Source organism: Chamaea fasciata, unplaced genomic scaffold (assembly GCF_029207755.1).
Source record: "Chamaea fasciata isolate MVZ Bird 193981 ecotype frontalis unplaced genomic scaffold, bChaFas1.0.hap1 SCAF_3, whole genome shotgun sequence".
Lineage (NCBI taxonomy): Eukaryota > Metazoa > Chordata > Aves > Passeriformes > Sylviidae > Chamaea > Chamaea fasciata.
This window is the reverse complement of record NW_027094088.1, coordinates 98,205,910-98,233,320: the sequence shown is the minus strand read 5'-3', so window position 1 is coordinate 98,233,320 and position 27,411 is coordinate 98,205,910. Positions and strand designations below refer to the sequence as shown.

At 37.1% G+C, this 27,411-nt stretch overlaps 1 long non-coding RNA gene across 1 annotated transcript in view; it reads left to right on the top strand.

Annotated features, from left to right (window-relative positions):
• The first annotated feature begins 1,214 nt into the window (after window positions 1-1,214).
• The window catches only part of LOC136287293 (uncharacterized), a 43,724-nt gene continuing 17,527 nt past the window's right edge, over window positions 1,215-27,411 (top strand). Inside the window, exon 1 of the long non-coding RNA XR_010720136.1 lies at window positions 1,215-1,357. This is a non-coding gene — a long non-coding RNA (uncharacterized lncRNA). The remainder of the gene's footprint in view (window positions 1,358-27,411) is intronic.

Sequence of the window (27,411 nt, the reverse complement as noted above, 5' to 3'; positions counted from 1 at the left end):
CTACTCAGTACTTTCAGTTGTTAGACAAATGTTTTCATGGGATAAATATTAATGAAATAAATTGTTGTTACTTCAGAGCATTTCTTTTGGCTTGACTAATGTGGTCAAGCAGATACAATTTCTGCTGATTTAATTCTAACAAATAAACAAGTTATGTCAGAAAAAAATTACACGGGAAAGCTGCTGGATTGCTCAAAGTACAGTGCAGTCAATTTCATGAACCTGAGAAACCATAGTCAGAAAAGAGCACTTTCCTATGTCTGAGTGTAGCAGAGAGCCTTTTTACTAGTCACAGAAAACTTCCTTAAAATAAAGATGAGATAGAGAGAAAAAAAAAGAAAAAGTAAATAGGACATGGTAAAATAAAGGAAAATAACTAGTCCTAAGCACAGTATAAGAAATAGCTTGGATATTTGTTTGCTCTCATAGAGTCATTACTGTACTAAATTAAGTGCATTAACCAAATGCCCCGAGTGGCTTACGCCATGTTGTAGTCAATTCAACATATGTGAGGTCTTCTCAATTGCACCAACATGTTACATTTGCACAAGTCGCATTTTGTGTCATTCTCTATTGGAACCTGAGGGCTGGTTTTTTACAACTATAAACATAGATAAGAGCAAAATTATTTTACCCACTAGCAGTGTAAATGTTCCCAGAAACATAGCATCCGTCTTTCTTGTATTCTCACTGTGTCTGATATCAATTTGGGTAGATAAATAGTTATTTTGAAGTGTTTTTCCATAGTCCCAGATGTGTGAATTTTTAATTAGTTCTAATAATTGTCCTTTCTATATTGTTTCTACGAACCATGATGTATAGCATCTAATCCTCATAAATTACATCTAAAGTGAAAATTTAAAAATCAACCTGTTATAGTGGCTCATGCTTATTGCAAGCTAAATTGCAGTTTTCTTGCTACAGACAGAAATGCACCTGGGATAAAAAGCTAGTCATAGAGTGACTGTCACAGCTAATGTTAAAATATAAGATATATAAGGGTTATAGACCTTTCATAATGATTTGTTTCAGTAGTATCTGTAGCACCACGGTCAGCATTGTAAATCATAGTAATATAGGAGCGACTTCCTCAAAGAAAAAATGGGTGTGTCCCCAAGAAAACCAATTCTGTCTTTCCACTTTGACTTTTAGCCTTCCCTCTTTGGGTAGTGTTCAGTCAAATACTGTTTCTCTGTCCTCTGCTCCAGGCACATTTGGGAGATGCAGACTGCTGAAAAACTGCTGAAGAATCACATCTTCACTGCATGGAGAAGCCCAGAGGTGCCTTGCAGGGACAACATTTATACTGAGAATAATTTTAAAATGTTCCCTGTGTGAAGATGCCGAGGAGGAAAAGGTTAGTAGAAGTAGGATGATCTTTGTTTTAAAGGGTTCTAAAAACTTTCATTTGAATAATGAATATTAAGCAAAGGGAACAACAGTATTTAGACCTATATTACAGGTCTAATTATAATGACCTGTAGACATTTACAAAGTTGTATACAGAGAATTAAATATTTGTCTGGATAAAAAATTCATCCCTCTAGTGATTCTTTCTCTCTTCTGTTTTTCTCCATCGGCTTTGTAAGAAGAGTGACTTACTTCTTCCTTTTTTTAGTTACTTCTAAATATTTTCTTTTCCTGTGATGATCTACCTTCCTCCATTTCTTTTCCATTTTCAATCTTCCCATTCCACCAAAAACGTGCCTTAGAACAAGGAGACATCAGATCCTTTGATGGTGCAGTGGAATATTTTTTGTTGGTTTGCATGGGCATTACATCTTGGTTCTCTTTCTTTTAATATTATTATAAATATTATTATTTCAGAAGATTACAGTGAAAAGTTGAGGAAAATACATTAATGAATTTTCATACTGCAATGAAATGCCATTAAAATGAATGTTGAAAATACAAGGGTTAATGGAACAATAATAAGGCGGAAATATCTCCAGGCTGGACCAATGCACCTTATCTGCACCTAAAACACTGGCAGTGTCTCCTTAGCAATTGCCTAAGTATTTCCATTAGTCAATAAAAGGAGAAATAGATTTTAACCACCTACATGCCTACCACTTAGCTTGGGGAAACTGATATCTTACTGACCTTTCTGGAGACAAAGCTGAAGACCATGATGCTAACTTTTTTGTCTTCTAGAAGCCTTTGATATTTTATCTTTCTTTGATCCTTGTGACTTCAAAATTTACGCCTCATTCAGTAATTTGGAAATTTGCAGAATGGGAAAAGTAAGTGTGTGGGTTATATAGGTTCCCTGAGTGGTGAAACTCCAGTTTTTCTTGATGCCTGTGTAGAAATTTGAGCTGATGTACTTCACTGCATGACTATGACTATGACTATTCTGCTCTAATTATGGAAGAAAAAGTAATGCACATGGGTTTTACTCTGAGCTAGTACTCTGCACACAAAGATATGAGGTCCTGCACAGGTTTGCATGAATTGACTTGCTCTCCACTCCAAAGAAGTTCTTCCCAAGTCTCAGTTAAAGGAAATAAAAGCAGGAAAGTATTGAAGAAAGTGTGAGACAGACCTTAAAGATTTAGAGATTACCTGTGTTTTTTGAGAGCTAAGATTTTTAGAAGATACCTTTATTAATCAATGCTTCCATTCTCTACAGTAGATTGGGAAAGGAAGGATTGGCAAAGGAAACCCTAAACCAAAATAGCAACAAGACTCCCCAAAACTCCGCCAAAATAAAACAAAAAATCCAACTAAGAAAAAAAACCCCAGAAAATCAGTTTCTGAGGTTTGTTTGTTTGGTTGGTTTGGTTTTTTTTGGTAAATATATTTATTATTATAAAAGCCATTTGCTCCATTAGGTGTCAAGGCATGATTATAGTTTTGTGCTTTATTTGATGGACACTAGACAATTATTTTAACAAAACAGTGTGCCTAATAATGTACCACAGCCTTCTGGACTCAGTGTTTCTTGAATGTAACAGGAAATGTTCAGTCTGTTACGCCATAGAGGAATAGAGTTTTTCCTATGGACTTCTAGAAGTTATAGCTTTTTCAATTGAAAATTATAAAGCAAAAGCTCTTCTGAAGTGTTTAACAGTGCACAGATCAGGAAACTGGTATCATAGATTTCTTAATGATGCACATGCACAAAACTGGACCAAAATGCAGGTTGCAAAAACAAATGTCATGTCTGTTGGTGGGTTGTATGCAACAGCATACTGGATGTGAAATGGGTTTACATGTGTTTTTAATCAGTGAATCTCTATCAAATGATTCCAATGAATGCACATCTTGTGGAAGATAGTGCTTTCATGCTTCAGTGTTATTTTCAGTAAAAGACAATAAAGTGTTGTCCTCCATCAGACTACACTTTATCTGATCTCTATTATAAAAGCTTTAATAGAAAAAGAGTGACAGGGAAGTTTTCCTTATACAGAGAATTATTTTGCAGATTCAATTTTATATTAGTCTAAAACAGAAGTTACATTTATTACCAGAAGTTTATATGACTGAAGAAATTTGTCTTTATAAAATGGATGTAACATTTTAGGGCTTTTAATTGTGTTTGACTGGAAATTAGTCCATTTTTTGTGAAACAGCCTTGAACACACGGTGGATTTCTTTTTTTCTTTTTCTTCCCAAATAGGAAGTTCTACTCCTTCTAACTATGATTTTGAATGCCTAATAATTCAAATCAGTTATTCACTGCTAACTATAAACTTGTGGAACAGGAAGTGGTTGGGGCTTTTTACTGTGCTAATGTGTATGAATGAACTGTCCAGATACTACTACAATGGAAGTGACAATTCAGTGAGGTAGAGTCATCCTTGCCTAGTTGAAATCTGTTTAAAACATTTTCAATTTGCATTTAGAAGGCAGTCTCTATGCTGGATGTAGCACTGCTGTAGAAAATGGCAAGCTGGAGACCACCCTTCAGCTTGACAAATGATCAAACTGGAATACATACCTTTGGAACCAATACTTACATTGGTCTAACATTTTATTCTCTTTTCTGCATCTGTGTAGCAGTTTAGGAGTCTGAATGTTTGCACACAGGCCTAGCACAAGGGTGTCCAGCTTCTATCAAAGTTTCTTTATCACAATACAGAAATTATTACCAAAGGCAGAAGAAGCATTGTGCAAGACATAACAAATTCATAGATTACAGCCAGATCACTTTTGTGTGCCAAGTCTGGTCAGCCTAGTCAGTTGCTAAATGGCTGGGCTTGCAATTTCCATGTCGTTTTCTCTGCTAATCTTTAAGCTAAATTCCATAACATTCCTTGTGCAAATTAATTATATTTTTCTTTTTATAAAGTTGAGTTATAACTTGGGGATTCAATTGCTGTGTAATGAAGTTGTTCCTAAGGACAGATGACATAAAGACTTTTGAGCAAAACAAAGGGAAAGTTGATGGTGAAGTGAGAGAGAGAAAAGTACTACCTGGAAGGATTTCAGCTATTTTGTAGAACAATCCTGTGAAAAAATGCTCTCTTGAAAGACACAAATCTATCAGCATGACTTAAAACTGAATGACTAAAGAATACAGCTGTTATGTTCTGCAAGATTTTAGGGAAGGAAACTGTAGAGGTTACTTATTTTGCTCTAGGAGATGTCAGTTAATCACAGTGTAAAACACAATAAAGCTTCATTTTTCTTAGAATCATGAAATGGTTTGGGATTCAAAAGGATCTTAAAAAATCTTCTAGTTCCAACCCCTCTGCCATGGGCAAGGACACCTTCTAGTAGACCAGGTTGGTCAATTTTTGTCTTAATTTGCATGAAAAGTAGGGAGAGTTGCTTAGGAAAAATCAATAATCTACTATAATGCATTTAGTCACCCTTATATCAGTTTGGCTTTCAGAAGGAAAAAGTCTTCAAAGTTGCAAACTCTTAGCCCTCTGAAGAACACTGCAATTAAATTAGAGGACAAAATAAAGAGTGTGGCTTGATCTACATGCATGATTTTTACTGGAGCCTCCAACATCTCCAAATTAGGGCCATGTTCAGATAGGGTTGCACAGAACCACAGAAACAGTGGACTAAGGAAAAAAAAAAGTTAATAGCAAGTATCTGTCAGTCCTTTCCCACCATTTTCTATTTTATCAACAGTGGCTTGTGGGTGGGGCTATTTTATATAAACTTTCTTTTATGTAAATGTCTGATATTCTGGAACAAGACTGGATGTTGCTACGATTGCTGTGTCCGTACTTGGGCAGGAAGCATGACCAGCGCTGGTGTTCCTATTGCTGAACTCGCTAGTCTTGGCTGGACTGTCTCCTGACAGTGATCTCTGGCACCTAGCCATGGCTGGGGGTTTCCTAAAGGAATTACCAGCTAGGCATGGATCAAGATCATTCCAGGTATGTGCCAGCACTTAGAATGATGCATGATGTCTTTGGCCCTGTTACATTTACTGCTGGAGATGCAGTAAAGTGTCTGAAGCATTGCCCTGGTCCGAGTGTACTCCAATGGTATGTGGGAGAGACACACTGTGGTGTTTGCAGTCCTGTACATCTCATCTTCTTCCCTGTCCTTCCTTCAGGAAATCTGCCTGTGATGGAAAAGTACTGATCCTAGATTTAGGAAGGAGTTGTATCTCTGCCAGTGAAACCCTGGGTATTCCAGCACAGCCAGATAAGAATATTTAGACAAATTAACACATGGGTTTTATGGTCTGCTGTTGTTTGCATTGCACATGTTGATTTATATTTGCAATTCTCACTCTGAGGGCTGGAGTCATGTTCCCTTTGCATTGTGATTTCCTACCAGGTGAGACCTGTGAGCACACTGTTTTTCCCTGCTATCCACACTTGGAGTCTAGGAAAGATGAAACCTGATGGAAAACAGTCATGGTGATGCAAATGTTATAATCTGGTCAATGTGGTTGTGAGGGTTGCAGGAAACACCATGGGATCCCCTCTAGTAACAACTGAGACTTACAAGCATGGCATCCAGGGATAATTATCTTCCAGTTACCCTGTGCTAGTGGTAATGCATTAGTTTGATATTATAAATGAAATGTGCCAAATTAAATGTTGCGAGGAAATGAGTGTTGACAGTGCACCAAATTTTTAGTCCTCAGGTTTTTTCTAAATGACTTCAAACACTGCCAGAGGCAATCCATGCATTTGCTTAAAAATACTTATACTTCAAAAAATACTGATCATCCTGCTGTGTCTTTGCCAACCGTAACTGAAAAGATGAACCAAAACTGTGGCAAAATACCATTTGATTCAATCTAAACCATGTTTTAAGTATGCAAGTCCTAATCAAGGTTAACGTAGCTCGAGACTGTTACAGGCAGTGTAGTAATAAATATTAATAATTTGTTTCCATGATTTGTATAGACTATTGTGCTAGAAAAGTGGGACTGTGATTTCAAGTTACATGAGCTCTCCCTTGGAAAAGCTCTTCATGAGTATCCATCCTCCTTCTTTACTAGCATAATTTTATCAATACAAATTTATTCATTGTTCCTTAATATGTATAATTTTATATCTCTATATTCTTTTCCTTTAATGAGCATGTAGGAGATCTAATGAAGAGTCTCAGGTGCAAAAGCAGAAAAATTTGTACTTAAAAAAATCACAAGAGGCCATAAAGTTGATTTAGAAGCCCATTGTTAACTAAGTACTATTTTCCACTTTGATATAATTCTGTGGAAGGATCTAGAAATCAGTATATAATTCTCCTGAGATATTATTTTTCCTCTTTTGATGTTTTGCCAGACATTTGAGGGATGTGATCCTTCCCATCTCCTCAGCCCTGGTGAAATACAGCTGAAGTGCTGGGTCCATTGCTGGGCTCCCCAGCAAAGATATGGAAATACTGGAGTGAGTCCAGTAAAAGGCATGAACACCAAGAAGCAGTTGGAGCATCTGATGTATGAAGAGAGACTAAGACAGCTGGAGCCAGGCACTCCTCACTGGTATCCAGTTAAAGGATGAGAAGCCATAGGAACACACCAAAATAAAGGAAATTCAATTTAAACATTAGAAAAACTCTTTTACTATAACAGTTTCTGAGCAGTGAAACAGGTGACCCAAAGAATTTGCACAGCCTCTCTGCTTATTATTCAAAATTAACTGGACATGGTCCTGGGCAGCCTGCTGTCCTTGATTCTCCTTGATTAGACTAGTCAATATCCAAAGAGGTTTTCTGACCTCATCTACTCTCTGATTCAGTAAAATTGATTTGAGTGAGAATTCCAACAGTCAAGGATCTTTTTCTTGTTGTGATACTGATATTTTAGCCCTGAAAACCACCCCCCACACTTCTTGCAGTTCTCATACAGTTTCAATAATCCTACTAAATGGACTGATATTTCCAGTTTATGATATGCCTTTTTGGGACCCCATGATAAACACAGCATATGTATACACGGAGTCTATATCTATGTGAGCAAATCAGTTGTGTGATTCACTGGCACTGAGGCAGACTGGAATGAATTGACTGGTATTCACACTGTTCATCTGTCCTACCTTCCAAACAGGATGGCCCCATCCCAGCTGCCTACCGGAGTGCTTGGCCCATTCTTGCTCCTACACCATACCCAGGCATTCTCTTGAATGGGACTAGTAATGTACTGGGATCATTTCAGCTATTTAGCAGTGTAAGTTAACAGTTGCCAACCTTTGGAAAGCACTGCAGAATTTATAAGTGTAGTGCCACCCATTCAGACCTGTGTTCTCTTTTTTAAACATGGCTGTATTAATTGAAAAATAAAGGATAAAACTGTAATGCTTTAGTAAAAGAAGCTCAGAAGATAGAAGCAAAAAATGCAGTCCCTATCCTCATTTCCCTGCTGTAAGCCAACAGTTTAATGGTCTGGATCATTCCTCAGGTTTGTGCTCAAGTCTTCCTGGACGCTTTTTGAAGATCAGGATCCTTTTCCTGCATGAGTTTTCTCCAGTATCGAAGAGATTTATCTCTGAACCAGGATAACTCATCGTGAATTTGGCTGGTTCCTCAGTGAACCCAAACTCTCTCCTGACTCCCACTAGGAATGACTGAATTCCCATCTCTTCCTGTCTTCTGCTCAGAAACTTCCTGTGTGGGCCCAATTTGAATATTCTTGCCAGTGCCTTGGCTTCTTTGTTTTGCCTCTGGAAATTCTGCACTTTCTGAGGGTTTGTGTGGTGGGTTTTTTTTTGTTTTTGTTTTGGGTTTTTTTGTTTGTTTGTTTTTTTTGTTGTTTTTTTTTCCCCTTGCAAATTAAATTACTTTCTGATTTAGGCTTTCTCCCTTGCATATTAACCATCTAATGAATATAGCCATTAATTACCTTATACTGTACCTACCCATCATTCTGGTGGGGATTTTCTGGAGAAGAGATTCTCAACCTTTTTTAATCCACGGAAAATGCAACTGTTCTAAAAAGAATCAGAAGATGTCTTAGCCATTAAAAAAAAGTATTATCTCATGCAGTACTACTGTGAGAGGTCTTATTTGCAAATAAAAATGAGTTAAGCTAAAATAAATGTCTATTTTTTTACACTTTATTTTTTGGTCAGGATAAAAATCATATATGTATATGTTTGTCCCCTCCCCAAACTTAAATGCACTATTACTTTGTGAATAGCCTTCTAATATTCTTCTAATATTCTATGACAATAGTGACCAAAGACTGGGAGAAAACTTTTAAATAAAAATGAAGAAATACACATGCTAGGAACATTGAGCTAAATGTTGTACATGAGCACACAACTGGATGTCTAAAGAGATTTTGAGTCTAAAAGTACAAATAAAAACCTAGGAGACTGATTTAAAATAGGGAAGGGGAAAGGGAAAGGGAAAGGGAAAGGGAAAGGGAAAGGGAAAAGGAAAGGGAAAGGGAAAGAAAAGGAAAACGGAAAAGATGGGAGATTATAATATGCAACAGTTCTTTTATATGGTCTAGACGGTATCTTAAGATAGTATGTGCGTATATAAAAATGCATTTGTATTGGGAAACAAACATTAATGTGCAGAACTGAAAAAATGGACTAGTTTATTTCGGGCAGTTTTTAAAAAATCTGTTTCATCACTGTTATCAATAGTATCTTCCAACAAAATCTACTTTCTTCAGAGACTAGGTTAGAATTGTCTTGAAATAAATACTTATTTTCTTACATTAAAACCACTTTTTGAAACTATAACTATAACTGTAACTATATTTGAAACCATTGTGGCAATTTGGATATTTTGGAAAGGTATTGATGGTACATGAAAATGTCAGTTGTTTCCCATTCTCAGCTTTATATTATCTTATGGGTTTCTATCTCTATTTCTCTCACCCTTTAATTTCCAGGCACTTTGCTCTAGATTAGAAATGTTTGTGTACAACTTTGGGATAATTTAACCTTGATGCTGAAAACATTTAGCATTTCCCTTAATAAATAAAACATGGGATGTGCCATTCCATTCTTAGAGTTTGATACTCTTGGGGCATGGGGGTCCTCACCTACTCCCAGTCAGCCAAAAATAGATGATTAATTCATGGGGAGGAAGGCTGAGTAGTCAGCAGATTTTCTGTGAGACAGGTTGTGGAAGGTGAATACTTAAAATATTTTAATATTCTGTAGGCAGTACTATGTGATATTGCTTCAAGTATGTTCATTGACCTGGCCAGAGGGGTGGAGCTGCTGGATATCCATGGTGTGAATAGCTACAGGAAACCAGCAGATCAAAGAGTTATCCACTGTTTAAAAAGCTCATCTCAGGAGAGAAAGGACTAGAGAATGGGGTAAATTCTTAGATGTCACTCCTGTTGAGAACTGACAGTGATGAAAGAGAAGGCATCTTCTGGTGAAAGAAACAAAAAGATTTTTTTTTTCTCTTGTAAGGTCTGTGTAATGTTCCATATTCTCGTCCAAAATCAAAACTTTGTATTGTGTCTTCTCTGTCCTCAGGCCTTATATGTCTAATTTGCTTCATTTTTTAATTGTTTATTTTTGGTACTATGAAGGTCGGTGCCAATTCATTAGGTCTATAAATGCTAAGAGTGTGCTCCCACTGGAAGGATGAAGCACTGTGTTTTTGTACAAAGACAGAGTTTCAGTGTCTCAGTTGTCTAGAGTCACATATTCTCAGTCTTGTACCTTCTTTTCCTTTGTATATGGGTGAAAAGGTGTGAGAAAAGAAACTGTGTTAAGTGAGATAATCTGTTAGTAAATCCCCAGTATAGCTGCACAAAATGATCAGCAGCTGTAACCCAATTAAATGTTGCAATTTCACAGTACACTACTGCTCACCAGAGAGTATATACCGATATTCTCTGAGCATTCAGCCAAACCATTTTGTACCACTGCTTGCAAACTTCTCCTCAGGAATATTTAACATTTGGCTAGAGCTCCTCAAACACAAAGGGAAGATGAGAGGGAAGAGAAAAAGCAAAGGAACATAGTGCAAGGAGAGCCAATTAGTAAGTAAATCCAGTCTGTCTTTTGAACACAAAGCAATCACTTCACAGGTGTGCACAGAAAAAGTTGCAGTTATAACATAACTAGGTTAACTATTTAAAAGGTCTTAAAGAACATTTAGATTAGGGAGCCTTTCTTCTTCAGTTCAAAGCTCCTGCTGCTGGTTTATGAGTCCAAAGTGAGGAACCAAGCTATTCCTTGTTTAATGTGATCATTTTAATAGCTAAGCCATTTCTAACTTTGCTTTTATAGATATCATGGCTCCAATCTCTGCTGATTGGGAAGCTTTTTGCATGCCCATATATATGTGCCATAAAAGTATTTGGCTACCAATTATTGGGGTGAGGAAAAAAACACCCCCAAAATACTCTTGCAAGGCTGAGGTTATATATTTCTCACTGACATGTTCAGTATGAGACATGCCAAGAGACATCTTTAGTCTAATAAACAGTTTAAAAAACAGTATAACAACATTCATAGAAACTTCTGATTAAATGGAAGAAAATTTTAAAATCTATTTTGTTTATTAATGTCCTTTTATATTTGAAACTCTGTATCTTACCTCCATTGATGTACTGTGATTTTTGTTCTACTCATCTGCCAGACAATCTCAAGAAGGCTCAACCAAAGTGTGAAAAGCAGGACTCCTACTTTTGTCAATTAGTGAAAGAGACCTTTTAAAGCCATGTGTCTTTTTCTGTCCACATCTCCTCCTGAATCCACTTATTGGCAGTCATCTTGCAAACACAGGACTCAAACAGAGGACCTTACAATATTTGTGCAAACTGCAAATGTCTTCACAAAGATAATATTCTCCTGTGCTTACAGTCCCTTAGCATATACTGTCTAGAGCTGCAGCTCTTTGTATAGACAAATCATTAGCCTGTGGTTATGTGGCATGATACCATATATGAAGAAGAAGGTAGAAGAAAAGAGCCCAGATCACTGCAGAGCTCTGTTTTTCACTCTAGTTTTCTGAGGCAGATGTAAAGCAGTAACATATTAAATCCTGTCATAGCCTTGATTTCATCAGTGGTGCTTGGTTGCTGCTTAATTAACACACTTTACGACATTCTGAACACCACATGAACCAAGAGTCACAATCTTACATATGGGGTGATGAAACACCAGCAGACAGGGGTTTCTGTCCTGAATTTTGTTTCTGCAGAGCGTCCTTGTTCCATAACCACTCATTTCTGTATATAAATCACATAACACTCACTTCCCAATAAACTGGTATTTAGCAGCCTGAGGTTATCAACACTATGGGTTTTTTCTCTTTTCTTTTTGTCCATATGGTAGAGTCCTAGTATAAATTTTATTTTATCCTTTACAGACCTCTGTTTCAGTTCATTTTAAGTGACTAATTTGCCTAAATAGCCTTCAGTTTGACTTGGAACTTTTTCAGCTGAACATGGTAAGAAAATAAAAGAATGTATATTATCTATTCAAATAATTGCCCCTTAACATCTCCAAAACTATGCAGAATATTTTTTTAAGCAGCAGTAATGCCCAGTACTCATTTTCTGCCTATTTTTGTCCTTTGTCCTCATTTCTGTAACTGAGCCCACTGTCATCTGGTAGAAATATTTACCAGTTGGATCTGAATTGGCCTGGTAACAGTGAGAACACATCTGGAGTCTAGACTCAGCGGCTCTATGGGCAGGGTCATATCTCTGTGCTCCATCAGCCCCAGTGCCGATTTCTGTTTACATAGGTGGTGTGCGGCATCATCTGTTTCAGTTGTCAGACACTGCCAGCCCTCCCCTTCTCCCTGACCCTCCACCATCCCACCACTATCAGCTGGAGACAGGAAGCAGGGGACCACTGGCACACACAACGGGAGAAGAGGAGGAAGAAAATCCCTGGATCTTATAAAATCCAGCATTGCCTGTGTATCTAAGCTGCACTTCAGCTCCACGGGATTCAGTCGAGAGCAGTACCTTTGTCTGATATGGCAGAAGGCTGTATCAAATATGCAAGGGACAGAATAATCTCCTGGTACATGAGAAAGTACACCCTAAAGTCTTTAAAAGCTCTTTTGGTTTGATTTTTTTCTCCTCTTCTCCTAACTGAAAGTGTGTTCTTCAACCCCTTGGACTTCAAAACTAGAAAGTGTTGTAATATTTACTGAGTACTACTGTTTACCTGAAGAAAGGCACTAAAATAAGCTTAGAAAATGTGTCATGGCAAAAAAATATAGTCAAAAGAGATTGCTGTGACAAGAACTGTGTCTCATAACACTGAGATACTTAAATTTCTGTAATGTGTGAGGTAGCTTGCATGTATTTGAGGATAAGGGTTATGCAATATTTCATTAATGCTTCTTTAAAACTATATGATAGAATTTTCATCATTGAAAAAGGAGTCAGTCCCAAAGAGTAGGAAATATCTCATCAAAATATTAGTTTGTTGTAGTTGGTTGATCTTGGCTGGATGCCAGGTGTATATCAAGTTTCTCTATCACTTCCCTCCTCAGCAGCATGAGGGCGGGGGCGAGAAAATAAGATGAACAAAACTTGTGGGTCAAGGTAAAGGCAGTTTCATAAACCAAAAGCAAAGGGCAAGCATGGAAGCTAAGGAAAACTAAAGATTTGTTCTCTACTTCTATGTTCACTTCTGCTTCCCTAGAAGTAGGTCTTCTTGCTCTGGAAGACAAATGTGAATGCTTCAGGCCCCTCCTTTCTTTGCAGGCTTAACTCATGATTTTCTCTACCTCCTCCATCCCAGTGGCACAGGAGGAAGGGGAATGGGGACCGTGGTCAGCTTGTCACACTTTCTCTCTAACACTCCCTCCTCCTCAGGGCAAGGACTAGTCACATTCTCTTCCTGCTCCAGCGTGGGGTCCCTCCCACAGGAAACAGTTCTCTACAAACTTCTCCAGCATGAGTCCTTCCCATTGGCTAAAGTGCTTCATGAACTGCTCCAGTATGAGTCCCTTCCACGGGCTGCAGTCCTTTAGGAACAGGCTGCTCCAGTGTGGATCCCCCATTGGTTCCTGCCAGCAAACTTGCTCCAGTGTGGGCTTCTCTCTTCAAAGAGACACAGGTCCTGCCAGGACCCTGCTTTAGTGTGGGCTTTCCACATGGTCACAGCTTCTTTTGGGCATCCCTTTCTCTGATGTGGGATCCTCCACAGGTTGCAAGTGGATTTCTGCTCCTCTATGAACCTCTGTAGGGACAAGAGGGGCACAGCTACCTCACCAAGAGCTGCAGGGTAATCGCTGCTCTGGTGTCTGGAGCAATAGCTCCTCCGCCTTCACCAACCTTGATGTCTGCAGAGCTGTTTAACTCAAATATTCTCACTCCTCTCTCTGGCTGTTGATAACTACATTATCCCAGAGATGCTACCACCATCGCTGATGAGCGTGGCCTTGGTGGAGCTGTATCAGAACTGGTGGGTATTGACTCTGTTCAGAGAATCATTTATGAAAAAGACATAACCCCTACAAAGGCAATCACATATTAATGTGATGGCCACTTCTAGAGTCTGGTAGAGAAGTTGCACAACACACCTTTGGGACTTATTCACAAGGAGGTATGCACAGCATGAGCTAAATGCTCCGACTGCTGGTGAGAAGAAGGCAACACCTTAAATCTTATCTGGATTGGCACAGTATGGCCTTTATATCACACTCTTAAGTACAGTACTGTTGCTCTGAAAACAACGAACAAATATTTACAAGTGATGTGTGCATCTGTTTTATTCCATAATGTGTGAGTTCCTATTGTTAAGAGGAATTCTGTTCACAGAGAGAAATAACAGACAGATTTCTACAATCACTGTTTTATCAGTAAACATTATCTCTTCTCTGAATACTTGGAGCTAATCTGCTTGAAAGGGAACACACAGTTTTGTTAAAGAGGTGTGTGAGACACTACTTTTTTTTGCATCAACATGATGTTGAAACTTTGCTTTAGTCGCTGGGGTGATTCTGTCATCATCACTAAGAGTTATACAATCTTCTTCAGCTTAATGGGGCTGCATAAAGTTAATGAGTTGAAAAAGTGCTTGAAAAATATTTTGGTATTGGTGATGTGGCAAAAGTCAGAAATAATCCCATTTGACTCAGTCTACAGAGTGGTTGGCAGACCAGGCAATATTTGTTTATCTTTTTTAAAAAGTACTTTTTTACCTCATAAACTCTGAATAAAATTTTGAAAAGTGAGACTTGCTGGCTCTATTTGGTGCTTGTTGGAGGAGGTGTTAATACGTCTTTTGACTTTAATTGGAGCAAAGCTTAGCTAACGCCAAGTATTTTTGAGATGTCTCAACATCACTTTAAAAGTACCAGATCTGAAAACATTTTTTTTTCCAACAAAACAGTGTTGTTTTCAAAGCTGAGGGCCAAACATTGTCAAGTCTACAAAAGAATGGTATATTAGGTTTGAATTTTCCTTTCAAACACATTGGTTTGGAGAAACTGACAAAAAAAATCTATTTGGATCCTCCATAAAAGAGAAAACTTAATTCAGATCTTATATGACAGATCTTGGATGTAATATTTTCCTGTTTATAAAGGTGAAAATTGCTCCCTTTATGATACAAGAGATTAGTTTATGAAAATATGACACCCAGAAATTACTTGAACATGTTTTTACCATACATCCTATCATCACAATATTTCCATGGATTTCTATAATAATTCCACTGGTGTGTGTTAAGAAAACACTCAAAAATTACAGAAAATAAAAGAAAAATAGTTAATAAGTTTTTTTTAAAAAAAATATACCTATATTACTGTAATTGACGTAATGTCATGTAGAACTCGCTGAAGGAATATGATTTCGTTCACAAAGTTTAATTGTGATAAAGATCTCAAATTATTGTGTAATGCTGAGAAACACTCATTCCCTAAGACAGTTTCATTATTACCAAAAACACTGCCAGACTAGGGTAGAAAATAATCAGCTGCCAACAGAAAATAAAGCAGGATGTATTTGAAATTGATCTTTTCACTCAGTCATCTGTATTCATCTGGTCACTGCAGATGGTGTTAATAACCTCACAGGTAACGTGATTAACTGGGGCTTGGCTATCAGGGCTCTATGGATGTAGAGCTATCAATCTGCTCATTTTCATTGTCCTTTTCTGTCTCTTGTTTTTGGTAGTGGCAATCAGGTGCAAGCCCTATGAGAAGAAGCTGAATGAGCTAGGGTTGTTTAGCCTGGAGAAAAGGAGGCTCAGGGAGGACCTTATCGTTCTCTACAACTGCCTGAAAGGAGGGTGTACCCAGATCTCTTCTCCTAAAAGATGACAGGACATGAGGAAATGTCCTGAAGTGCCACAGAGGAGGTTTAGATTGGGTATTAGGAAAATTTCTTTGCTGAAAATGTGGTTAACCATTGGAAAAAGGTACCCAGGGAAGTAGTGGAATCCTTGGAAGTTTTTGAAAAACATATGAATGTGGCTTTTGGGTACAGACTTTGAGGTGAATGATTGGACTCAGCGACCTTAAGGGTCTTTCTCAATCTAAATAACTTTATCATGAAATCACAGAATTAATGCCTTGTCTAGCATAGAAATTATGATTCTATGATTCTAAGTATTAGAAGCTCTCAGGATCAAAACCAGCTTTTTTACCTTTGAGTGAACAAATGAGAACTTCCTTCCTTCCTGTTTCCACAGTGTCACAAATGTTCTTTTCTCTTGAAAGCACCAAATTTTGACTCTTTATTTTCCTCCCCCTCGTCCTATGATAAATTCAGAGAAGTAAGAAACATGCTGTACTTTTTGAACACACATTGAATGGAGGCGTTAGAAGATCATATATATATATATATTCATATACATATATATGCAGCATGTCTCAAAATCTTCCCAGGGAGGTGAAAATATACTTTGCAATGTGTGAAGGTAAATTTTTCGAAAGATCCTATGGTCAGATTTTTTTGCTTGATTCTGAAAAAAGGCCAACATTTCTGAAGTACTCATGGAACTTTGCAATACTCATTGCAACATCTGTGGGCAGGTTATTTTAAAATGATTGGCACCTAGGGTGCAATTAATGCCCCAGAGTCTGGCAATCTGTTTTGGCATTTAAAAGAAAACTGAGAAGTTTAGAAATCACTAAGGAATGAAAGAAACACTGAGAAACTGCTAGAAAGTATAGGCTGTTTATTTTGAGTAGCAATGAAAAGTTACCTTGATTGCCTTGCTACTTTCCAGAAAAAGTCTGGCTATGGAGTTAAAATTATCCTATAGAAATAGAGGTAGCACAAAGCTACTAAAACTAAAAGCCTAGACCAGAAAATAGTAACATTTCATCAGGATAACCCCTTGGCAATGGAGCTGCTCAGTTACAACATTGAAACCTCGGTGGTGTGTCTTAAAAAGGGAGCTCAGGTAACATGTCTGCAGCTCTCAAATCCTTGGAAAGCATTCAGGGGACACAAAGTGAGGGGACAAAGAATATGCTCAGAGTCTCAGGTGTCTTGCTGATGCAGCTGATCACCTTCAGTCAAGTTATTCCATCAAACACTTTTTCCTGACATCCTAACCTCCACTTCAGATCTCTGTGTATTTTTTTCACATGAGCAGCATGTGTGAACAGCATTTGGGTGAGGCACACAAGGGAAGAGGTCAGTGGGAGGGACCTGTCATTTTTTAGCTTTCAGGAAAAGAAGATTAGAATAAAAATTTGACAAAACTGAGAGCTTTGAAAAGAATAGCCGTGAGCAGTCAGATTGCAAAACTTTTACTGGTCTCATTTGATCAAAGTCAAAAGAATCCAAAACAATTACAATGAATGATGGAAAAGGAAACAATGATTTTCTGACTTCTTGTTCTTGGCACAGTAGGCACACTTATTTCTAGGCCACCATTGCAAATCTGGCTCAGCTAACAAGGATGGGAAATCATAGCCATAAAACTATAAAACAGTAAAAACTGTTTATTCTCAGAAATTATATGAAATGAGTGATAGATCTCAGTCACCTTTCTGTGGGGAAATCCCTCAGCATTTAAACATACCCTCACAATGGACAGCACATGGCACTTGGCACACCCTCCACACTCCAAGTGGGATATAAGGACAGTATTGGTATGGTAACTCCTAGAAGTAATCATATATTCCCAATTTTTCCTCAGTCTGGCAAAAATGGAAAGAAGCTTGAAGTCAAAGCACCCAAAAGGAATGAACTTCCCCAAAGACTTCAAATTACACTGTTACTCTGGCAATTTTTACTGCGGATGAATTCATGAAATGGAGAGGGGATTGTGAAGATAGTGGATGTGGCCATAATTTTGGCCTGCTATGGAAAGTGTGGAACCAGATGTGGAAGTTAATGTAGAAAAGGAACATTGAAGGAGTATAAACAGATGGCAAATAAAATAAGACCTTTCTGTCTCATATTTATGAAGAAGTCACATGTAAGAAAATGAACTTCCAAGAACCCACTGTGAGCAATGAAATAGGAGAGTCTGGAAGAAAGAATCTGGGACTGATCCTATTAAAAAAACTCCAGTGTCAAAGAGCATCGTGGGATGTATTGCTCAAGAACAATAAATCCTGTCACATAGATTTCTGCTGCCAAGATTTAGTATCTACAGTATGATGCACATGCTGCTGGATTAGCTCTAGCCTGCAGACCAGCTGATAGTTCTGTGTAAAAAGGATTTTTTTTGGTCATCATACTGGCTGAAAAGTCTTACTTTCCATCAAAAACATTTGAAATCCAGTATTTTTCAACCAGCCCAACACTTAACTGTGTACAGTTTTCCCTTAGGATTTTCTTTCCTTTAGATGGTAAAGAATCCCGGTCCAGAGTCTAACTAAATAATCACCTACTGTAATTTAATTTAGATGAGAAAAATATTAGTCTATTATGAATTAAAAGGTATATATAGTATTTCTACCACATTATTAAAAAAATTAAGAGTTTGTGAAGTTCAATGATGATTCAAATCATAAGGGAGGCTTTATTTTAATATTTACATGCATGTTGATGCTGCTGTAGGGACTGAAAATCTATTTTTGTAACTTGAAAGCCAAAATTAACCCACTGCATTTTTAGTTTAACTGATAAGAGAGACATTTGCATTGCATTTCTCTACAAATGTGTGACGCCTTTATCTGTATACATTCTGAAAGAAGAAAAATACATGTGGTAGAAATTCTTCGTTGAAATAGCATGTCAATTATTGCAAAGTTATAAATGTTTTAGAAATTAATTACTGTCTAACGTATGCTTACTCAAGGCTCTGAGTTGAAAAAGGTAGTAAATATGCTGCATGAAGAATGATCGTGAAAATAAAGAGAGATCTGGACATAATTTCCTAGTTCAATTTTAACTTTCTTCAGTAACTAAATACAAAACATCTCAATTTACATAATCCACTGTTTTTGCTATGTTTGTACAAAATTCTAACAAAAAATATCTAAACCCTGCAATAGATGTAAAACACAGGCAAGTAATAGAGGACATGTTACAGCTATGTCGACAGCTGAACCTTTAGTGGAATTTCACATCTGAAATTTTACCATATCTCCTAATTTTTTACTTATGGAACACAATGAGCTCTTCATGGTTTCTAGAATTTGTCCAGAAATGAATTAACTATTAATATCTGTTAGACTCTTAAAGAAAAAGATAATACTGACACTTAAATTTTCTGGGGCACTTCTAAAAAACAGCAGACTTACCGGAAGGAGAAGAGCTCAAAATGAGCAAGGGATGAAATATTTTGTTTCATCTTTAAAAACAGGGAAATGTCATACCTTCCAGAAGGCCATTAAAATATAGAAGAGAAAGAGGTGGAAATGCTAAATACTGAGAAAATTTCCTGCTTTGGAAAGTATTCTTGACACAGGAAGTGAGAATAAATATTATGTAATTTTTCTCTTTTGTATATGTAAAAACTCTTTTGATGACAAAAATTTGGCCAGCTGGAGGACAATGACAATTTTTTTTTTTCAAAAGCGTTCTTATTCCTGTTAGTTTAAGAAAGATATATCAAAACTTAAGTGCAATGATCATTAGGTTGAATACAATATTAACCTCAATATTAACCTCAAAGTTTATCTAGGGTAAAGAATACCTTCTTACTTGCTTGGGTCTTGTAACACCAAACACCCTGAAACCTGACCTTGCTTCAAAGAAGGTAGAGAATAAAAGCCTAGTCAGTACAGTTTAGTTCCCTTCCAAATTTGCCCTAAACCAGCACAGTTAATAACAGAAATGGATTTCAACTGAAAATGACTTCACAGGACTCTTAACTCTTGGGTCCACTGTATGTCAAGCACATATCATTCTGTGCTGGAAGAAGGCACAAGGAAGGATCATGTTGCACACAGAATCACAGAATCTTGGAATGGCTGAGGTTGGAGGAAATTTCTGGAGGTCATCTGGTGACCTGATCCTACAGCCTGTTTCCCAGGACTATGTCCATACAGCTTCTTAATATCTCCAGGGATGGACATTCCACACCATTTCTGGAAAACCTATTCCAGTGCTCAGTCACTCTCCCCAAAAAAAAAAGTTTCTTTGTGCTCAGACAGTATCTCCCGTGTTTCAGTTCGTGCCTGTTTCCTCTTATCACTGGGAATGGAGTGTGGCTGAAAAACAGGGAAGAGTTTTCTGACCAAAGAACTCACATGTAGAACGGGCAGGTAGGGCTACAAGTCAAGCCTCAGTGAACATGGCCACCAAGCATGGGAAGTCACATCCATGCTTGTGATGGAACTCTTGCTCATCCTAATCCATAGCAATGGATCCTGAACTGCTTTTAATGCACAGATAGGGACTCTGTGAGGGCACAGAGGACAGCAGTTCAGTCAATGCAATGCTTTCCCTATGTTTATGTGTTTTCTCAACTGAGCAATAGACTGGGAAGGACGAATGTGGCCTTGACTGGTCAGTAGCTTTTCAGATGAAGTATTTCCAAGGAAAAACATCCTTTCTTTTCTTCTTTATTGCTTTCTTTCTTGCTTTCTCACTTTCTTGCTTTCTCTCTTTCTCTTTTTCTCTCCCTTTCTTTATCTTCCCATTCTTCAATTTCTCTGTGCTATCTATAGGACCACATTCCTTTGCTTCGAAAATTTAGTTCTGAGATGTTAAAGTGCATCACTGTTCTTCTTGGTGTCCCCCCTCCAAACATGTTATCCAGGGATTTTTTAGCTCCTACTAAACTTCCATAATACATCTCTAGTTGAGGTCAGGGGATGGGATTTGCTCAGAAGCAGAGGGTATAAGTGGGCCTACAGTACAGACAGCATAGGTGAAGAATTGAGCATTTGGATCACTGATTTGAAAGAGAAAATAATTATTAAAATATTAAAAAAAAGATTGAATTTGATTCAAGGGGCCCTTGATACAGCAAAAACTCTGAAAGTCTTTGCAAGGACCTAAGTATTGAATTTACAAATACCTGATGAACATTAGATATATAAACATTTTTTAATGAGACTTGGGTAGCTCTAAAAATTGATACCTTAGGACTTTCACCATTGGACTTCTACTCAGGGTCATTTGGCAGTATGAATGAGTAATAATTTTTCATAACTTATTTCATTACAATATAAATATTACAAACATTTCTATTAATTAAGCCAGTAGTTTTAAAATAAATTCTTTGATCCACTAGTATGTCAAAAGTCCTGTTCCCTAATGACAAAGTAGTAAATGAGAACATGACTCTGTAGAAAGAGCAGTGTTACTCTTTATGAAACATCAGAGGACACAAACATTGAGCTTGCTGTGCTAGTTAATATATATTTTAACTATAGTTTATTTCTTTCTCCCTATATTCTTCAGTAAAAGCACTTCAGAAGTATAACTTTTAATTTTGAAAATTTTGATTTGGCCTTTTCTTTCCTCCTAGTACTAGAAAGGTTAATGTCTTAAGCATTTTTTTATCTGAGTATGGGTATATGGTACTGGGAATCCAGGGAAATATTTTGTCTGGAGCCATGGCATTCTTCAATATGTGTGCTTCTGGGTAAACTTCCCTCTAAACTAATTATGAACAAACAGCAGTGCTTTAGTAAGTCTTACACTTGTTTTTTCCTTCAGCTATTTGGTTAACACTTTCTCCCATCCATGACAAGTGCTGCTTGGATGCTCTGGTAGGACCAGGCCCTCAGGCTTGTCCACCAAATACAGACAAAGATCAGACTTTGAAATCTACAGAAACTTGCCATTGTTCAACAAGTCCAAATCTGGGCAGCTAAAAACCTTTCTGGAGGCAGATAATTGTCTCCCAATGCTTCTTCTGTCTTCCTCCTTTCTAAAGAGTAATTGTCACTGTTATCACTGAACTAATCTTTTGTTGACTCACATAATTTCACAATTGAAAATGTAATGAAAATAAATATAACGCAGACGTAATGAACCCCTGCTTTTACAAATAGCTTATAACTGTATGCAAATATATTTATTTTAAAATATATAATGTAATACAGTTCAGACAGAAGTGTATTCAGACAGAGTCATAAGTTTGGGAAAAAGAATATTGAATATTTCTTTGATAGATAAATGGCAAATACCCCAAAATATGTACCTCAGACCTCCAATCAATCATACATTTTTTAGTGTTTTGTTAACAAATTAATTCTAGTTCTTACAAGCTTTTGCACTTCTGGTTTCTGTCTGAGACTAGAAAAGCAAGTATCCAAATACCACAACAAAGACAGTGCTCAAGCTATTTCAGGCTTGATTTAGAGCAGGAAGTACTTAGATTCTTTTAAGGTTTCCAGTTAAATTTTCAAATACGAGAGTATTCAGATAAGCATCCAAACTGACTGGCACTCATCTGAACCGAACACAAATATGAAAACTTTAGAATTTACCCCCTTGCAGCCAATAAAGAGATCTATTTATGGGACAATTCTGTATTGGTATCATGTAATAGATTGCTGGATTGCATAATTTCTGAGCATTGCTTGTGTGAAGCATACTTTATATTTACTTACAGAAAATACAGACTGCATACCGAAGAAATTTAAGAAATATGTTTTTGAGACTATTGGAAAGGGGCTTGTCATACGTATAGACAAACATCTATGATTAGATTGGGCCCTTAAAACACACTGCAGTATTCAACATTTGTGGTAGAACAAGATTACACTGTTTTGGATCATTACAGCATTTTTTTTCTAAGGAAAAAATCCCCAAAACTTTTTCAAAGAAAGGAAACAATCATAAACATTGGCTGTTTATCACATGATGGTATTTGTTTTCCTTATGGCATTTGCAGAATTTCCTAAGCAAAGAATGGCAAGCATTGCAAGAAGTATAATGAAATAATCATAAGCACCTTGTTTAAATACTTATCTGGATGTGACCTGCATGTCTTAGCATTTTTTTAATGCAGCTTTAGGTGCCACTCAAATCAAATCAGTCTAACTCTTACTGCAGTTTTAGGATTTTGATTTTAAATGGTTAGAGTTTGTATTTCAGGGAGTAGCTAAAATAAGGCATATCTGGGCTAAACAGGTGTTTTGGAAAACACATACAATAATGTTGTTTTTTGAACTGAGATAGTTCCCTAAACAGAAAAAATGTATCTGGATGAGAAAGGGAGTAATTGGTGTTTATATAATGTGGCCTGAATCTAGAATTCACCAACTCACTGGGTCAAAACTTTGGAAGAGATTTTAGAGACATAAAGACAAAGACAGCACTTACCTGGAAAGATCGTTAAGAAAGGCTGGAAAGAATATCTCGATGCTTGTAAGTTGTTATTTTCTATTTAAATGTATGGAAGGAGAAAAACTCTTTCATTCAAGGAGGTCATAAGGCAGCTAAAGTTTGTTTATAGTATTTTGTCTTTATCTTCCTGTGGAATTAAACTTCTAGTGCTGAAGCAGAAAATCTGCAACTGCCACATGAAATGCTAAATGGAAAGGAATTAATAAAAACATGCAGATTCATTTAGCAGTATAGAAAACAATTCTCTCTTTTTTTGGTATAAGAATGTTAAATACAAAATTCACATATCAGAGCTTCAAAACTGTCAGAATTTTAAAGCAATTATGAGACACTGAGAAGTTACTCTAGATAATGGAGAAGACTAAGGAAAAAGAGTGTTTCCCACTGTGATGTCTATGCAGCTCATTTATTTACCCTGAAAACATGCCAGATATCTCAGAACAGGCTATAAGTTAACTAGCTCAAGAAATTTCGGTTCCTGAACTCCTAAACCTCACATTTTGAAGAGATTAAGTTATAAAATGAAATAACTGGTCTTTGAAGATGAGTGGGATCCTATGAGGATACCTTGAAGAGCAAAGGAACCATTAAAAGCTTGATGACCTATATATAATTTCCTCGAAACACAAGAACAATCCCCGCCACTGTAAAATAAACCAGCTTGACTGAATGGGGGACTTAAACTGAATTCAAAAGCAGACTTGAAGAGGTGGAAAGTGGAGAAAAGTAACTAAGAAGGAATATACCCAAACACTCTGTGAGAGTTAGAAAAGCCAGACCTTGGCTAAGTGGAAACTGGTGAAGGAAGATGCAAAGGTCAATATGAATGGCCACTACAGGATTTCCTATCAGTGAAGGAAACACTGGGGCAGATGTAGAGCTGCTAGTGAATAGTGCAGGCAAGCTCATGAGAGTTGGGAAATGAATGAGGTGCTCAGAGCCTTCACAGAAAAGGTCTTTCACAGGCCTCTTGAATCTGCATGCCAAGTAAAATCTGTGGAGGATAGAGACACGTTGAAGCTTTAGAGAGGGTCACCTTAGGGATACTTAGGTGAGCTGATCACACACACACACACAAACTCCAGGACCTGACAGAATGCATATGAGCGTGTTGAGGGAGCTTAGAGGCTAATGTCACTTTGTGTTTGATAGAAGGGCTGGTAAAGTCTTCACAGAGATAGCATGTGTGAGGGCAGCACCAGGCCAGGGGAGTGAGACTGATAACTGGAGAACAAGACTGAGACAGTCTGTGCAGACAGACCTCAGCAGGCTCCGAGAACAGGAGCCTCATGAAGTTCAACAGAAACAAGCATTAAATCCTGCACTTGGGAAAAAGCCCAATACTGTGCACCAGTACAAACTGGAGACTGACTGTTGGTCAGCACAACAAGAACAGTACCTGAGAATCCTTGTGGATCCAGATTAAACCAGTTCAGTTCTATGGTCTTGCAATGATGAAAACTAAATCCAGCCTGGTATTTATCAGCAATAATTTGGTAATCTATCGCCAGTACTGACATAAATATATTGTCATTATTTATTACTTATTGTGATTGCTTACTTCAAAGATTTTAGGACATTACTTCTCTGAAGATATATTTAGTTATTGTATCAGATCACGTATTCACAGATAACAATCTGCATGTGGTTCAGAAAACAGATTAATTAAGGAGTTTCAATATGTTCTCATCAGTGATGATCCTGCTTCAGCTTGGCCTCTGATTAAATCTTAAAGCACTTGATGAAGCATCCATTTGTGCTCCTGAAAAGTGGTTTCCTGTTCTGTCCCTCTGTATAGAACAGCCTGTGCAAGTGAAGGGGCTTCTAAAACTGCTCATATGTATCAACTGTACGTTATCTGCCCAAAGAAGCAGACTGTGGCTTAAGATCAATGCGTAGAAAAGAATTGATTACCTAATAGAGTAACTCTGGTCTGGTTTTATTCCTCAAATTCTTTCGAAACTATTGAGACATTAAGAACAGTAATATTGAGCAAAATGCCTAACCATGGCTATACCTTTCTCTATGGAAGCTTTAGTTATTATCAAAATGAAAACTGCTCTGCATAGGAAACCCCAGATGTTAGCTTTTTAAAAAAGCAAAGGGTTTCTGAAGCAGGAAAATAACTGAAAGTGTTGAAGCTACTGCAGATATTCTCATTCTGAAATTAGGCATTACTGAAGTGTTTTACTGGCTTTATCCTATTGAACACTATTATTCAGTTATATATTCAAAGAAACTGAAATCAGAGATGAAAAAATGTTCTTTATGTTGCTAAATATAAGGAAAGAACTAAGAGTGCCTACTCCTGCACAGATATTAATTGGCTGTTCTTTTCACAAGGGTTAAACTTGAGCAAATACCAAATTTCCAAATCCAGCTGAAAGGCAAAAGAAACAGAAATGTTATGACAGACATAGAAAACTGCTGTCCAGGCTGGTAGCCAGGCCACCTGAGACCAAACAGGAACAGCTGGAAGCCAGCAAAAATCATTACTGCCTCAGTAGAGTCACACTCTTGTATTGCAGAAACAGAGAAAGAATAGTACTGGAGGAGTTAGTGAGATGTACTTGAATTACTGGAGAAATCTCAGATAACTCTTGAAAGTGAAGAAAAAGTTGAAAATGTGATTTTTTTAATGGTCCAAGTAAAAGCACGTTATATCCTTTTCAGAAGCATCATTATAAATACCAGGAGCACTGAAATTACCAGTACAAATTGCTTCCAGCTGAGATTGCAGCCTACTAGCCCTTTCATTTCTGAGTCGTGACTATCCTAACAAGGTATGCAGTGAATTTAAATTGTGTCTTGATGGCAAAATGTTGTCATCTCAGAAATATATTGATCCCTTAGATAAATTATGTCATAATAGCAAAATGTTGCTATCTAAAATCATTTAAGTATTACAAATGGAATTGAAAAGGTTACATTTTAATGTTGATGTTACCATACTACTGGTGCTACCAAGACTTCAATCACAGCAACGTAGACTGAACATTTTTCATAACTCAGCAAAGTGATTGTGTCTTTAATGAAAGGAATTCTTCCATTTTTACTTTTAAAAGTGCTGGACTTGAAAATTGTTGACCACTACTTCTATAGATTGAGGTCAATTAGGCTCTGCCTAACATCACTTTAAGACTATAGGGATAGAATTCATTTCACTGAATGCTGGACATCCACACTTGCATTTGAGGACTGACACCACACTTCTCTTCCAACGAAAGAAAAACACACGACAGTTTGTCTACTGTGTTTAGTGCCTATTTTTATGTGGGTTGAATACTTGTAGAAGCATCTTTTTCTGCTTACTTTCTGCTTGTTTGCCTATCTCAGTCTCAGATTCAGTGATATTGATGTGTTATCATGTGATAAATCTGCTTCAACTGGGTTAAGACAGGCGGCTCTTATGCTTATTGTACATTATAGATGCTTACATTTGGTGAGATGCCACTACAGATGCCGATATCTTAGTGAGAAATTCAGCTTATTTCATATAATTCACATAATTCAATTATCAATTACCCTAGGGCACCAAAAAAAATTCTATTTCTTCCTCTCTTCGAGGACCTAAGCAGATGCATCTAGATTTGTCTCTTTGTATAGTATTTTTTATTTACCACATGTGCATATTTTATTGTCTTGGAAGAAAATGATGACAGCAGAGAAATATATTGTTGTCAGTCACAGCCTCTTAATCTAAATGAAAGATTCTTGGCACTGTAGTCAATGGATGTGGGATTGTGGGAATAAGGTCAATCCTTCACTTTTGTATTCCTGCTGAAAACGTCCATTGTATTTCACTGAAAGTAAAAACGACACACTTCAAAGATATTGGATTGTCCCATGAAATACAGCAATCCACATCATGTTAATGCAATTTTTTTCCTTTTCATATTACCCCAAACTGCAAGAAAAAACATTGTTTTCAAAAAAATAATACTAACCATTCTCAGCAGTTTCTAAGTAATGGAGCCTCCTTACATTTCAGGCTTTTAGTTCAGTTTTGTTTCTTCCATTGAAGAGATGGAAAAAACCCTAGATCAATTCAAACTAATTTTTTCAAAAGCACTCACTTCCCAAGCAGAAACAAATTACCACCATCTCTCTGAGATTTAATTGCTTTTGCTCCAGAAAAACACCCCTTTTGCACAGAGGAATGAAGCAAAAGAAAATGCTAGATGCACCAGTAAAGAATGAGTAGGTTTGAGGGTTTTTTTCCTTCTCCTAAAGTAAGTTAGGGTTACTTGTCCATTAATACGTAGTAATTTTCACATCATGGAAAATTTGGCACTTTCCTTATTAAAATTAGGAGCTGAAATATCTGTTCATCAATACAGCTCCAAAGGAAGGTGTTTCTGCAGGGGAAAAAAAAATACGGA